Raw genomic sequence first — 15,832 nt, 5'->3', positions numbered from 1 at the left:
TGACCTTCACCACCCACTTAATCTAAAGGCCATTGATAGCATTGAGAAAAGCAGTGACGTGGCATGGATAATCACATTTCTCATATCAAAAAGTAGAAAACAAGGATGTTATCTGATTTATAAATGTATTTATGTGGAAGAAGAAGAAGATTTGCAGAAGAATAACATTTTGTGAAATTATGCAAAGTGAAAGTTATACAAAGTTCAAGTTTCAGTGTTCATAAATAATTTTGTTGGAACGTGGCCACACCCACTTATTAGCAATCATCTGTGTCTGATTTGGTGACACTACAGTAGGGCTGAGTGGTCCCTACAGAGACCAGACAGCCCCAAAAAGCCTGAAACACTTGTTCTCTGGTCCTTTACAGAAAAAGTTTGCTACTCCTTGGTCTGGAGATATGAGAAGATATTTGGTCACAATATACTTTTAAGTGTGTACATATGTGTGCGTGTGCAGTAATGTGTACCTGTACACCAATGTGTACAAAAATTCTTTTGCTTAGAATAGTGGCTCTGAAACTATGTGGTCTCAGAGCCCCCTTTTGAATTCTGAAGATTGCAGAGAACCCAAAAGAGCTTTTTTAAAATGGGGATTCTGTTTGTTGCTATTTGCCATATTTAGAAATTAAAACTATGAACATTTAAAATATTTACTTGAGGTTGAGCACAGTGGCTCACGCCTGTAATCCCAATACTTTGGGAGGCCGAGGCGGGCGGATCACCTGAGGTCAGGAGTTCGAGACCAGCCCGACCAACATGGAGAAACCCCGTGTCTACTAAAAATGCAAAATTAGCCAGGCATGGTGGTGCGTGCCTGTAATCCCAGCTACTTGGGAGGCTGAGGCAGGAGAATTGCTTGAACCCAGGAGGTGGAGGTTGCGGTGAGCCGAGGTGGTGCCATTGCACTCCAGCCTGGGCAACAAGAGCAAAACTCCGTCTCAAAAAAAACAAAAACAAAAAAAATTGATAGATCGTTGGATGAGGGTCTAAAAAATAAAATATTAATTTATTTACAATAACATAATAAACCTGTTATATATTAATATAAATAATGCATTTTGGTGAAAAACAACTATATTTTTCAAAACAAAAATATCAGCTGAGAAGAGTGGGGTTGATTTATATATTTGCAAATTTCCTTAAAGTCTGGGTGAACAGAAGACAGGTGGATGTTCACTCTGTTGTGACGTTACATACACACAGCCACTGGAGAACTCTGCTGTACAACTAATGAGAGAATGAGGGTGAAAAAGACAAATAACATCTTAGTAATAATATGAAAATAGTTTTGACCTAGTAAACCCTCTGGAAGTTTCTTGGAGAACCCTAGAGGTTCCAGAGCCACACTTTGAGAACCACTGGTTTAGAAACACAGGATCCAAAACATTCACAGGGCTGGGGATGGTGGCTCATGCCTGTAATCCCAGCACTTTGGGAGGCCGAGGCAGGCGAATCACCTGAGGTCAGGAGTTCAAGACCAGCCTGGCCAACATGGTGAGACCCTGTCTCTACTAAAAATGCAAAAATTAGCTGGGCGTGGTGGCAGGCACCTGTAATCCCAGCTACTTGGGAAGCTGAGACAGGAGAATCACTTGAACCTGGGAGGTGGAGGTTGCAGTGAGCCGAGATCATGCCACTGCATTCCAGCCTGGGCGACAAGAGTGAAACTCTGTCTCAAAAAATAAATAAAAATAAAACATTCATAGGGTGAAGCCTCTAAGAGATAGCTGACTAGCCTGGGGCAAAGATGGCCTCTCCTGCCTCTGCTTCCAGGAAGATAACCAGAGAGTCAGAGATGGAAGAGGTTAGAACACCACAAGCCATTCCCTCATTTGTCATGCAAACCTAGGGTGGGGCCAGTGGCTCCCCTGCAGTCTTGGCAACCAAAGGCTTTGGGGACAAGGTTAGGGAGTCGCAGTTTTTCCCAGATCCAAGGCTTTCTCCAAGTCTCATTTGTCTTCTACTCCCTCTTCTTCCCTCCACCCTTGCCCTTGAGCTCGGGAAGGGAAGCTACCATTGACATGTCACCTTATATGTCCTTGAGAAGAATCAGAGCAGTTCTCATTGGCATTGCACGTGGCCACATCTGTCTGAAACCCTCCCACTAGCTGGAGGAGCACGTCCCCTGGACCAACTGCTCCCCCAGGGCTCCCCTTGCAGCCACAGTGCACCAATGCGCTTGGCATCATTCAGGTACAGTTATGTTCTCTCCCAGGGAACCTAAGATTGAGTCTAACTATTCCTATGCCAGTTTTAGCCCTTTTTATGTTTTAATTGTTGTAGCTACTCTGTTAAAGCAGAAGGGCAGTCTGTTTACCCATCCTCAGCATGAAAATAAGCCAAAAAATTGCTCTGAGCACGGTGATGAGGCCTATGATGTGCTTGAAGCATGACTAGCTCCATCCAATATGGCAGACTTCTGATAAGAGTTAATAGTTTATGTTCATTGTCTGCTCACTGAGTACCAGGCACTGTTTCAAACAGACTACAAATTATATACTCTGATACCTGCTTTCCTGCTTTTCTTTAATTAAAGAACCCATGGTTTTAAGCTAGGCATGTGGCTTCCCAGTATAGAGACCACATTTACAAGCCTACAAGCCTCTCTCATTTAGGGGCAGCCATGGGACCAAGTTCCAGTCAATGAGATGTACAGAATGAGCCCTTTGCCTTGTATTTCTCTCTTATTCCTTCGTGCTAGCTGGAGTGAAGATCTGATGGCTGGAACTCCAGTTGCCATCTTAGATCATTAAGTGGAAGCGACTTGTTGAAGATGGTGGAGCAGCAACAACTTAGAAGGAGCCTGGGTCTCTGACACCGTGGACTACATACCATTGCCTAGCTTTGGTCTTTCTTTGGGGGTAAGATAAATAAATCTTTCTTTTTTTAAGCTACCGTATTATAGACTGAATGATTATGTCTCCTAAAATTCATATGTTAAAACCCTAAACCCCAACATGATGGTATTTGGAGGTGAGCTTTTGGAAGGTCATTAGGTTTGGATAAGGTCATAGACCTTGGATAAGGTCATAAACCCCATCATGGGATTACTGTCCTCATAAGAAGAGGAAGAAAAACTAGAGTACTCTCTTTCCACCATGTGAGAAGTTTGCAAGCCAGGAAGAGGGTCCTCACCAGGAACTAAATCTGCTGGGAACTTGATCTTGTACTTCCCAGCCTCCAGAACTGTGAGAAATAAATATCGGTTGTTTAAACCACCCAGTCTATGATATTTTGTTATAGAAGCTCATGGTGACTCAGATACATTGTTATTTGAGATATGCTATTACAACAGCCAAACATGATCCTAATGCAGAGTTACTGCTTTTAATCACCGTAACAATAATATGACATCAATATTTTTCAAATGAGGAAACTGAGGCACATAGAGATTATATAACTAACCCAAGGTCATACATCTGAAGAGGGGTGCAACCAAGATTCTAACTCAGGCAGAGTTTAAAGAATATACTTTTTTTTTTGAACAGAGTCTCATTCCATCACCCAGGCTGAAGTGCAGTAGCATGATCCTGGCTCACTGCAACCTCTGCCTCCTGGGTTCAAGGAATTCTCATGTCTCAGCCTCCCAAGTAGCTGGGATGACAGGCATAAACCACCAAGCCTGGCTAATTTTTGTATTTTTTAGTAGAGACGGAGTTTCACCATGTTGACCAGGCTGGTCTCGAACTCCTGATCTCAAGTGATCTGCTCACCTTGGCCTCCCAAGGTGCTGGGATTATAGGCATGAGCCACCGCACCTGGCAGAAATGCACTTTTAACAACTGTATTTCACTGCCTAATATTTTAGTATATAACTGACCTTCCTTTGGGGGCTGATTTTCTGGCCTCTGACTTAGTTTATGAAAATCTCCTATTATTTGATATCAGCTTCTAGTGTAGAGCCATTGGGTTGCCAGCTACAAAATGCGTGGATTAAAAACTCCCATTTATTATATTCTCAACTCATCTGAACTTTATAGCTACGTGGACGGACACACACACACACACACACACACACACACACACAAGTGATGTTTACATATTCTCAGAATACCAAATGTTCACCTAGCTCATCAGACACTGGCTTTTAGACTGTCTACACATGGTCATAATCCTGAACCCACAAATATATCCCATAATAACAATAATGTCAAATATCAAATATTTATTGTGTCCAAAGGAAATGTCCTTTATCGGCCATTGAGAGTCTCATTTTAAGTTTTCCTAAAACAAAAGTTAGGTGGAATTTTTCCCACTAGCCAAGTAGCTTCTCACACCTGGACCAGCTGAGTGGTGTGCTTTGTAGATAGGACCACTCAGCTAGCCTCTCATGAGACCCTTGCCAACTCCTGCTCCTGCTCTTTAGTTGTGGACCATGTGTATTAGTCAGGCTAGCTGAGGCTATGCTGCAAGGACTACTTACCCCTAAAACTTCAGTGTCTTAATGTAACCCAGTATAGGTTGGCCAGGGGCTGTGGGATATTCAAGGGAGCTAGTGCTCTACATAGCCACTTAAAGAGCCAGACTAATGGTGATTCCTGCATCTTGTGTCTACATTCTTGGGAACATATGATCTCTATGATTACCATGGAAGAAGAGAACCCTTGGATATCCCAACCCAACCTGGAATCATGCATCAACCTGGAAGTTTCTTGGAGAACCCTAGAGGTTCCATGTATCATTTTCTTTCTCAGCTCATTGGCCAGAACTGGTCACACAGCCCCACTTATCTGCAAGAAGGCTGGCAAATATGCTCGGGAATGGGGATATGGTATTTGGTGAGCAGGAAATATCTCCACCATCCCATTTAACCATCAATAAGTCTACAATCATGAGTCTTACTAAAAGATTGTTTTAGTTTTGGGGACACGGAGGGGAAATTGTGAGCTTTAATTAATGAGAAAGTACAGATGCATAAGGACTTTTATGTGCATCTCTATCCTAGTGGTAGAATAGGTTGGGACCTTGGTAAATATTTGATGGTTGGTGCATAATTGGTCAAGTGGGGTCTAAGAACTAAAAGAGGATGCTTAGTGGCTTGAGCAGAAATAAGCCAGTTAAGGTTTATTTGGGTCTGCCTTAAGGCCATGAAGAACCCTGGAGTAACATCCATGGTTCCCACCCCTCCCCTCTATGAGCTCTGTCAACAAGGATGGCAGGAAATAGATTTATGAAGTTTAGAAAGCGATAAACTAAAAAGTGTGTATCAAGAGAAATGTACATTTGTATTCATACCCTGAGTCCTCCAGTTTAAACACATTAGAATTTCTGTAAGTGGTTTTGATGAGAAAGGGTCACCTTCTCTTTTGATAGTTGGCCAAGTCCAACTAATGCCTAAGGACCTAGTTGAACCAGGGGCTGGCTTAGCTATATCAATCAGTCACTCCGATATTTACTTTGTCTCTATCATGCGCCTGATACAATGCAAAATATTTTGATGGTTACCAAAGAAAAGCACAATGTGGCAATGAGACAGGTTTCATAGTAAAACATGGCACTTTTGTAATATGTAGTCCAGAACACCTTGTTTTTCACAGTAGTCCCCTTAGAAGGCTGTGCATTTATTTCTGAGATGTAGCTGAGAAGGGCTCCTCCATCCTCTTGGAAATGTCTTCGGGCCCCTGGTCAGGTCTCAGCTGGCTGTTACCATTGTAATATTTCCTATTCCGGATCCATTGTCATCCTGCAGAGTTATCTGCATTGTTTGCTGGAGTCGGCTTTCAATATCTTTTGTCTGTTCTCACAAATAAAATATATGCCCAACAGTGGAAAGGTAGCCACACCCACCAAATAGCTAGAAAAATGTCCAGTAGCCTTGAAAGGCAAATCCCAAAATATATTTTTAAACTCTCTGGCAGATTGTATTTTCCAAAACAATACTTCTCATCCTACATGCTTTTTGAGAAACTTACCATTCACCCATTGAGAGGCGGAGTGTAATTCCTCTCCCCTTAAAACAGGATGGGCTTCTGACTCACATGTACCCAATAGAATGCAGTGGAAGTAATGTTGTCAGACTTCAGTAGCCAGATCATAAAGCAATTCAGCTCTGCCATGGCAACAGAAAACTAACTGGAGCCCTGAGAATCACTCTGACTGTTCTGACTGCCATGTTGTGAGGAAGCCCAAGCTATCCTACATGCAGAAACCATGTGACAACAAAGGGTGAGAGACTCCCAGTCAACCCCCAGCTGCTCACCCTCCCCCTCTCCCAGATCCAGCCACACTGTCTGACTATAACGGCATAAGAGACACAGGACCATTTAATCAAGCCCCTCTCAATTTCCTGTCCCACAGAAACTGGGAGAGACACTAAAATGTTGTTTTAAGCATAGCCATTGGTATGTTGGTAGATTTTTCTCCATGAAAAAAAAAAAAAAAAAAAAAACCACCCTGATTGGTAGTGTTCGGCTATTTCTGTGGTGTAAAACTCCTACAATGGCCAATCTTAAGCTACTAATGTGATAAACAAGAGTTGGGAAGAGATGCACACAATTGGTTCTCACAAGTAGTATGCACGGACTCCTGCACACCCCTGTATACAGCACTAGAGTAAATCTTTAAAAGGGACAGCTCTGAAGGCCAATTGTGCTCGTGAGCATGTTTTAAAGTTCTTTTTCCAGTTTATGCGACAGAGTCCAGAGCCAGGAAGCATTGGGATTGCTGGAGTCTATCTGTGCCTATCTTTGGCCAAGACACAGAATCATGGTAGACAGAGCACGGAAACATCTACCCAACCCTAAGCGACCCCTAATTTGATAGTATCTTCCACAATACACAAAAACGTAGGGGAGCAAGACCCACACCTGCGGAGAGGTAGATACACAGATGGCTGTGGGCAAGAGAGGCCACAGCTCCTTGAGGGTTTTGAAAACTCTCCTTCCCTGAATGGGCTGCTCTGAGGGATTGGATGAGTGCAGAACAAACATTCAAGAAGCTCATGGGGTACCAGGCCCACTTTGTGAGAACGCAGCCGTGTCTCCTGTTAAGCATGTTTTCACCACTGCCTGGGAAAAACATCTGCCCCCACCAGCTGCCAACAGGGTCTGTGTGGGGAGATCAGACAGAGATGGTCAGGCTATTTTCAATATCTTGTTTTCTATCATAAATTTATATATTTTATTGTGGAAAAAATGAGCACATAAAAAGAGATAATTAAAATTATACACAATTCTCACTAACCCCACTGAAAACTTTTGGATTTTTTCTTTTAGTGTTTTGCTATATTCAATAGGTACCTTTTGACATCCAAAGTCTTGCACTTAGCATGACATCATGATCATGCTCCCACATCCTTAAATATTTAAAAAGTTAATGGCTGCGTATTATTCTAGCATTTGGATGATAGCCATTCTTGTTACTGGTTATATAGCTTATTTCTCAAAATGTTTAACTAATCCCCAAAGTGGACATCCCTGAAAATAAGTCTTTGTACTTTTATCTGATTGTAGAGCATTTGTAGAAATAGGAAAAAATTACAAAAGGATATTTGTACTTTTTAGGCCCTCAATCAATTACAGAAAGTTTCTGTCGGTGGATAGTCACACCTGCAATGTGTAACGGTGCATGTCGTATAGGAATTTGATGGGCAAAATGAATTTTTATTTTGTTTTTGATATTTGAATGTCTTGTTTATTGAATATTTGTATTTTTATTTTTTACTTGTGTTCTTTGTCCAATTTAACAGTATTAGGATAGCACTTTTCTCATTGTTTTGCAATAAACTTTCACATAAAAATAAGATTCTTTCTGATATTTATCCAAACATCTTCCAGTGTTACTGATATCTAGAAGTTTTAATGTTTCTGTCGTCAAACTCAATAATCTTTTACTTTTTAACCTATTCCTAAGCTTTTATATCAACAAAGTCCTGCTCTCAAGATCTGAAGTTTACCTGTCTTTTATTTTTATGTTATTTTTGCATATAACTGTTAAATGCATGTGGAATTTATTTTGGATAGGGATTACCTTTAATTTTTTCCATATGATTGGTCTTGACATCATTTATTGACTAATCCCCCTTTCCTCACAGATCTTTACCACGTACTAATTTTTTTGTCTATATTACCTCTATTAAGGCCTGTGTTTGAGACATTCTGTTACATTGATTCATCTGTTCACAGTCTAATTTGGCTATTGAAGCTTTAAAATACCATCCCCCCACCCTTTTCTCCCCATTGTGATAGAATACTTTTAATATACTTCTTTCTCAAAATATTCTGGGCTGAATTGTGCTACCAAAAATGTCTTAAAAGGCACAGTCCAGGCTACTGCAGACCTGGTGTGTATATAACTCTTGTTGACCTGAACAGCCAACATTGTCTCCCTCTATGAGGTCAAGTTTACAGCTGTCTTCCAAAAAACTGATCTTTTGATTTTTCCCGGCTCACAGTGGCCTTTTGGTTTGGAATGGAGAAGCAAGGGCAGAGTGAAGGAACAGCTTGGGCCTTGCTGGGCCACGTTGACAGGAAATTAACATGTGTGGTCACCCTCTTTTTATTAAGAGAATCATGTGCTATTGGCCAGAAAGCAATAACTTGCACTTAGCTCTCTTCACTGCGCCCTGGCAGAGGGGCACCCATAAATGAGACTGGTAGCTGTCCATTAAGGAACACTCAGCAAAGGGTAATAAAGTCTCTATTTGCAACCTTATCACCAAATTATCTTGGGTATGCTGCTATCATATGGTGGAATTCCACCATACCACCTGTGATATCCTTCCAGCCTGGACATCCTTGCAGCTCCATGGTAGGGCCACTGGTTAGAGGCAGCCCTATCCAGATCTTGCAATGAAATCCTCAAAGTGTCTGCCTCTGTTCCCTGAAACCAGCATTTGTCAGAACTCTTCAACAGCGCTGAATTTAGACATCTTTTTGTTTTCCTGAGCCTTCTTGCTTTGTGAATGATCCTTTCAAGATCCCAGGGATAAAAGTGTCCCCAAAGCATGAAACAGATAAAAAGCAATCGCTTTTATACGGGAAGAAGAAAGTTGAGTTTTCTTCCCTTCCTCTCATTAGTTTAACTTCTGACTGATTTAGACATTTGTTACACTTTCCCTGGAAATGTAAAAGTTTAATTTGGAATGCAGTCACGGAGCAAAAATTCTGCTGAGTATATAATGCAAAAATATGGTTGCTAATGAGTGGCACTGATTTAACAGGAAATAAGGAAGAAAAATACAAATTTTGGAAGAAAATAAGCAATTTTATAATGTTTCCACTTGTTCCAAATCCAACTTCATTGCTTCAAGGGGTAGCTTGGAAATTTTTCTCAAGAAAGCACAGTAAATATTCCTGAAGGTGATCTATTTTCTGGCCTGGAAGAAATGGGTAGAAATGACAAATTTCCTACAACAACCTCTGAGAAATTTGTGTTGTTGACACCTCTGATGTTAAATTCTTCTTTCCACTAGCCATATATATATATATATGTGTGTGTGTGTGTGTGTGTGTGTATGTATATATATATAGTGAAGAACAAAGAAGAGGGCAGCAAATTCCTGCTTTTTTTTTAATTAAAAAGAAAATCCTTTAAGTCCTTGTGGCTGCATTGTTTGTGTGTGAATGTGTGTGTGTGTTTTAAAGACATTTTGAGATAGTTTAGGGAGATATCACAAAAAAATCTTCTTCCATTAGAAATTCGGATTTTACACCGTTAATTGGCATTTTCAAAACACCAAGCGCCCAGTTTGAAGTCTACAAATAAAACACAAACCCAGATGTTGCAGTTTACACTTGCATGCATTTAACACTTCATAAGTAGTTCATTAAACTGATAACACTTTAAACAGTAACACTGGCTCTTTCAGACTCCCTCGGCTTGTAATTGTCCTGAGGCAGCGAATGAACCCTTCCTAGGCTGGGAACCACAGGAATTTACATTCTTGACGTGTGTCTCTTAATTATCGACACTCCGGGGTCCCTGGCTGACTCAGGGAGGGCCAGCTCGCGTCTGCACGCCCCAGTGACCGCGCACAGGGACAGGCCGGAGGGCCGGTGGGCCAGGGACACCGAGCAGGGACACAGCCTTGGGACGCACGCAGGGCAGACGTCAGACACGGAACGGAGCGAGCTGAAGCCTCCCCACGTCCCCAAAGCACCGCGGCTGGGTTTCCGCTGAGCCTTTTGGGTTTACTAAGCAGCTTCTTTCCGACCAGAACAGTTTTCCAGCAGTGCCTCTCCCCATGTTTAACGGCCTTGGAATGAATGTTCACCTCCCTTCTGCCTTTTCTTCCAAGGGTGGCATTCCCGGCTGCCCAAGTTCTCTCTAGAAAATGGGTAGACCTTGGCTCGGCGTGGGTCCCATCTCCAGGGAATAAGCTCTAGGCCCTGGGGTGACCGTAGTATTGGACAGGCAGCGGAGGCCCTGGGTGCCCTCCTGTCCACTCACAGGACAGGCGCAGAACAATGGAAGGGAAGGGTTGCCAGCGGTGTGCCAGGCACCGTGCGCAGCTCCGCAGGCGTTTCGTTCAGTTCCACCACACGCAGATGCCGCAAGTACAGGGCGGACTTCGTCCCTGCTGCGGAGATGAGCCCAGGTCGCCTTGCCCGAGTCCACGCGGCTGCAGACGATGCGTCCCGCGGTGCCGACTAGGCGCGGAGCACTGTGCTTAGGATCCCTGTGCTGCCCCATCTCCGTCAATCCTACCAACTGGTCGGGACCTTTATCATCCCCATTTTGCAAAAGAGAGAGTGATGGCAAGAAAGGAAGGAGGAATTGGGACTCAAGTCCGCCTGGCTGCCTTCCGACAGCGGGCTTGGCCTCTGAACTACGGCCCCCTCTGCAGACGCAGGGTGTGCATGGCGAGTTAGAGGGTCTCAAAGCCTGGGCCCAGAGATTTCACCCCAGGGGATGGAGAACCCGCTCTGTTCGCCCCTCCAGCCGGATCCGGACCCGGGGCGCCCTGCGCTCCCATGCCTCCCGCCCTAGGCATGATCCCCAGCCCCACGCAACTGATGCGGAACGGATGGGTGACTGAGCGGCTGCTGATTGATTAACCTAGCTGGGCTGCAGCGAGGCCCGAGGCGGCCCGCAAGCTTCCTTCCCAGGCAGAGAGCCCCGCGGTCCCAACGGAGCCGGGAACCGTAGCCCGAACCCCTGCTCCGAGCCTGGAGTCCGGAGCCCGAGCCGAGAGCGCGAGCGGGAGCCGGACGTGCAGGGGCTCCGCGGCCGGGTGCACAGCGCCATCGCGTGGCCAGCTCGGGGCCGCGGCTCCGTCCCTGTAGAGGCGGCGATGGGCGGGACCACTGCGTCCCTTTAGGATCATCCCCTCATCTCCAGCTCTGGGGTCCGGAGGCCCGTGTGGCTGGAAGCAACAAAGGCAATGGGCCGGTGGAGTCTTGCTTAGCGGGGACGCCTTGGTCAGCTCTGAACTGTTCGTACTGTTCTTAGTGGAGGTAGCAAGACCCCCGTCTCTCCTGGTGGGCAGTGGGGATGTCGCAGAGACAGAAGCTCAGGTGGGGAAGGGTCGTGGAACCTTCTGCGCTTTCCAGAATACATGGGTCCATGGACATGGGCACGGCCACGTTAAGGCTCATGTTCATTTGTTCAGTTCACTTATTAAATTCATTTGTTCAGTGGTTCCTTCATTAATTCAGTCAACATTATTGTCTTGAGCATCTACTGTGTGCCAGAACCCAAGGTCGGGGCTAAGGATAAAAAAGAGAACGCGGGCGGCTGAGGCAGGAGAATCGCTTGAACCCGGGAGGCGGAGGTCGCAGTGAGCCGAGATCACCACTGCACTCCAGCCTGGGCGACAAAGTGAGAATCTCCATCTCAAAAATAGAAAAGAAAAAAAGAAAAAGAAAAAGAAAAGAAAGAAAGAAAGAGAAAGAAGAAAGAAAGAAAGAAGCAAGCAAGCAAGGAAGGAAGAAAGAAAGGAAAGAAAGAAAGAGAAAGAAAGAAAGAAAGAAAGAAAGAAAGAAAGAAAGAAAGAAAGAAAGAAAGAAAGAAAAGATAATGGAAAAGATGGCTTACAGTCTTTCTTGCCAGTCTCATGAGGCCAGAATATTTGAAAAAAGCATAAATTAAGATACACAGGATTATGAAACAAACCGATTATACTGTCATGCAGTTATCAAAATATTGTTAAGTGGTGCTATACTCGTACATCTTCTTTGTTGATAGAGGATGTAACAGGATCTACAGACCAATCTATTAACTACAGTCATTTCAAAATAGTGATGAGCCCAGCTGATATTTTGAGATAACTGCATCAACTACGATGTGATAGAAAAACAGCTGTGATTTCTGTTGGAGACAAAGTCACAGACACTGCTAATACACTGTGGCTTGTTGCCTATTTTCATAATTGAGTAAATTGTTAAATCTCAGTTAGACATTAGTGAAAATAATGATATAAATATTTCCCTGTCCAAGTTCATGGACCCCCCTCCTCCAGATTTTATTCACAGACTCCTCGGTTAAAAAGCCAGGTTGGTGAGCAGAAATAAACAGGGTGGGTGTGGACAGTGATGAGCACTTGGAGGAAATCAACAGGGAGAGAGACTAACGATAAAATCGGAAGGGAGGCCCTGTGTGGGATGCGATGGTCGGGAAATGCCTGGATGAGACCACAGTTCACTGTAAAAGCCCCATACAAAGGTCGGAAACGGCTACCAGGGACTCTGACTTAGCCTGTAAATCTGCACAGTCTTCTTGAACATTTAGATCTGGTGTTCAGGCCTTTTGACCACAAGGCCTCCCAATCTGGAAAGTCCAGGTCAGCCTCGTGGACGTGCAGAGATTTCATCCCAGGGCACTGAAAGTGAAATCTCTGCCTGGGCCCTGAAGGCACTTGATTTTGCAACTTTACCACCTAAACTTTCCTGGGTCACTCTTGGGGCAACTCATCCAGGGCAAGGGTAGTTTGCATGGCAAATGGAACTTTCCAACGTTTTACTTGAAGAAGATGGTTGGCATCGGTGTCCTATTTAGAAACCAGGCTCCTTCCAGCCTGGGGATCCCCTGAGCCTTCCAGATCTTTATCCACCTTTCATTCAAGCTGTGATTCCCCAGGGCCCCTTCTAAGCCAGCAGCTGTGTGACATCTCTGTTCTCATCCTCCCATTCCCAGGCAGCAGCATGTTGGGGGTGGTTAGGGAGTGTAGTGCTGGGTGACAGGCAGCCTTTGTAACTGCGTATGAACCAGTGTGGCAAGCTTGCAGGATGATGTCAGAGCTGGCACCGGCAAAGAACAACTTTGTTGACAAGAAGATTAATTAGACAAATGTAGTGCCCATCAGTTATTGCCACCGCCTCCTCGGGGGTCAGCTCTAGTCAGGCCTTTGCTAGAGATTTTTTTTTTTTCATCTTTTTAGAGAAAGTTTAATCTCCTAACAAGGCAGCCAAGAAACAGTTCACGGCGTGCCAGAAGAGCAAGTGCATACAAGCATGTTCTGAAGTGAGGGTGCCTGCACACCGCCAGGCTGCAGGGCTGGGGCTGGCCCAGCCTTGGAGCCAACTGGGCCTCTTCCTTCTACCTGTACAGACCCAGCCCCAGGAAGCGTGTTGAGCCCTGAATCCTTCCTCACAAGAGAAGACACCCATTTGTGAGCTCTCTTGGCCCCTCTTCCTCTCTTACTTTCCTGGGAGAGCTGCCCCTTTCATGGAGGGGCGGGCAGACAGCCATGCAGGGTCTTCAGAGTTTGGAGGCTTCCGCCACCTACACCTTCCCTCTTTATCCAAAAGGCACCTGCCCCATTGTCCCATTGTAGGAAGAGGCAATGAATGAATTGTTGAGTGGTAGTGGCCTTATTCATCATTCATCAAATACTCAGTAGGTTTATGGGTATATTATATCCTAGCAACACTGCAGTAAAGGAATGATTCCCACATATCAGGCCCTGGCCTGGGGAAGGGGTTATATTCTAGAGGGGGAGGCATAGCAATGAATAAAATAAATACTCCAAGAAGCTCATCTGCACCTGTGGTAAAGGCCAAGAAGGAGCTAGGAGAGGGGATGTGGTGTTGAGGGCCAGGAGATGGCAGCCATTTTGGAAAAGGTGCCCCTGAAGAGGTGCAATTAGAATTGAAACTTGAGGAGGGAGAGAATCTGTGGGGAAGAGCTGACTTCCTGTTGGCTGCAGGGGACAGGAATCTGACAGTGCCAAGGGAGGGGATGTTCTGTGGATATCTGTTGACTGCATGAATAAAACAAAATGTTTCCAAGCTGTGCTTCTCACACTTTAGTGTTGTGTTAGAATCCTTGGGAAGGAGGGTCTTGTTAAAACATAGATGTCCAGCTCCACTGATTCAGAAGGGCTGGTGCAGGGCCCAGAGAGCTGCATTTTAACAGCCCTCCCTCGAGGCAGCCCTCGAAGTCCCTCCCGGAGCCCCATCTCCAGGCAGGCACTCAGTCCTGGATTGCAGCCCTGTCTTTCTGTCAGGCCTACCTGAGGTTTCAGAAAGGCCTCACAGTCAGGCTCCCAGGGGCCCAAAGCCAGTGTGGCTTCAGTGGGACCAACCTGACAGCTCCTTATAACTCCAAGGCCTCCACCTCCCACTGGCCAGCAAGAAGCCCTGGTGGGCAGGGGCGGGGCCTGCTCTGTCTCATCAGGCCATGCCCTATCTAGGGCGAGGGGTCCCTGGGGCTGGGGATGGGCTTCCCCTGGATCCTGTACCCTGCCTTTTAGAGTCACGGATACCTGGAACCCTGAGCCAACCTCCAGGTTTGTGTGGGCCTCTCTCCCTGGGTCCATCATTCTTCCATGGGTAATGGCTCAGCTGGAACTGGGTGGGGGCGTGGATATGTGGGGCTAGTGGGTATACACACCTGTACACACACACACACACGTGTGTGCACTAAAAAGCCAAGCGGGGTGAGGTGTGAAGGGGGGAGGCTGCAGCCTGGCTCTCTGTGCTGCCTTTTTCCGAAAGTCAACTCCTCAGAATTCTAAATTCAAACCTTGCCTTCATGATGATGAAGATGTATTTACCAAGGTAGAAAAATTATGTGTTTTATCTTCTAACAACTGATTGGATTGGTAACCTTTTTTTTTTTTTTTTTTTTTTTGAGATGGAGCCTTACTCTATCACCCAAGCTGGAGTGCAATGGCGTGATCTTGGCTCACTGCAATCTCCACCTCCTGGGTTCAAGCGATTCTCCTGCCTCGGCCTCCCAAATAGCAGGGATTACAGGTGCACGGCACCATGCCCAGCTAATTTTTTTGTATTTTAATAGAGACGGGTTTCACTGTGTTGCGCAGGCTAGTCTCAAACTCCTGAACTCAGGCAGTCCACCCACCTCGGCCTCCCAAAGTGCTAGGATTACAGGCATGAGCCACTACGCCCCGCCCCAGATTGATAACTTTTTAATAATTGACACATGGTATGGGACCTTTGCTTTTATTCTCATCTTGGGCCCCCAGAATGTTAGAATGATTGGAGAGAATTGCAGGGAAGGTACCAGAACCAAGGAATTTTCCCCGTGGATGAGGAGTATGATTCCAAGAACGGAGACTGTGAATTCCCAGTGTTGCCTGCCACCTATCTTTTCATCTTCACCACCCAGGCTTAACCTCCAGGCCAGAGATCGTCCAGGTCTGGTTGGGCAAACCACCCTCAGCATCTGTTTAGCAAGTGGACTCCAGGACCACACCCAAACCTGACGAATGGTGTCCCTGGAGGTGGGGCTTGGGAGGCAGAATTTTCTGCCCCCTCCCGGTGACTTAGAGGTACCAGGAAATGTGAAATCCACGGTGGGGGAGAGGTGTGGGCCCTTCATTCTGATGGATCCACACTTGGAAACGAGGAGGGGGTTCTGAGCTTGAAGACCAGCTGGAGAGGTGCAGTCTGGGATTTATCTGCTGTCTCTGAATAGATGTTTGGGGACT

General features: G+C 45.4%; 1 long non-coding RNA gene across 1 annotated transcript; it reads right to left on the bottom strand.

The window, feature by feature from the left end:
* Positions 1-5,540: 5,540 nt before the first annotated feature.
* LOC129048372 (uncharacterized) lies at positions 5,541-6,014 on the bottom strand. The gene is made up of 2 exons (XR_008510671.2): positions 5,913-6,014; positions 5,541-5,734 (listed from the first exon to the last, which is right to left on the bottom strand). It is a non-coding gene; the product is annotated as an uncharacterized LOC129048372 (long non-coding RNA).
* Between the last annotated feature and the right edge of the window lie 9,818 nt (positions 6,015-15,832).

This window comes from Pongo abelii, chromosome 8, assembly GCF_028885655.2.
Source record: "Pongo abelii isolate AG06213 chromosome 8, NHGRI_mPonAbe1-v2.0_pri, whole genome shotgun sequence".
NCBI lineage: Eukaryota > Metazoa > Chordata > Mammalia > Primates > Hominidae > Pongo > Pongo abelii.
Note: the sequence above shows the minus strand (reverse complement) of the source record. Positions and strands in the feature narration are given on the sequence as shown.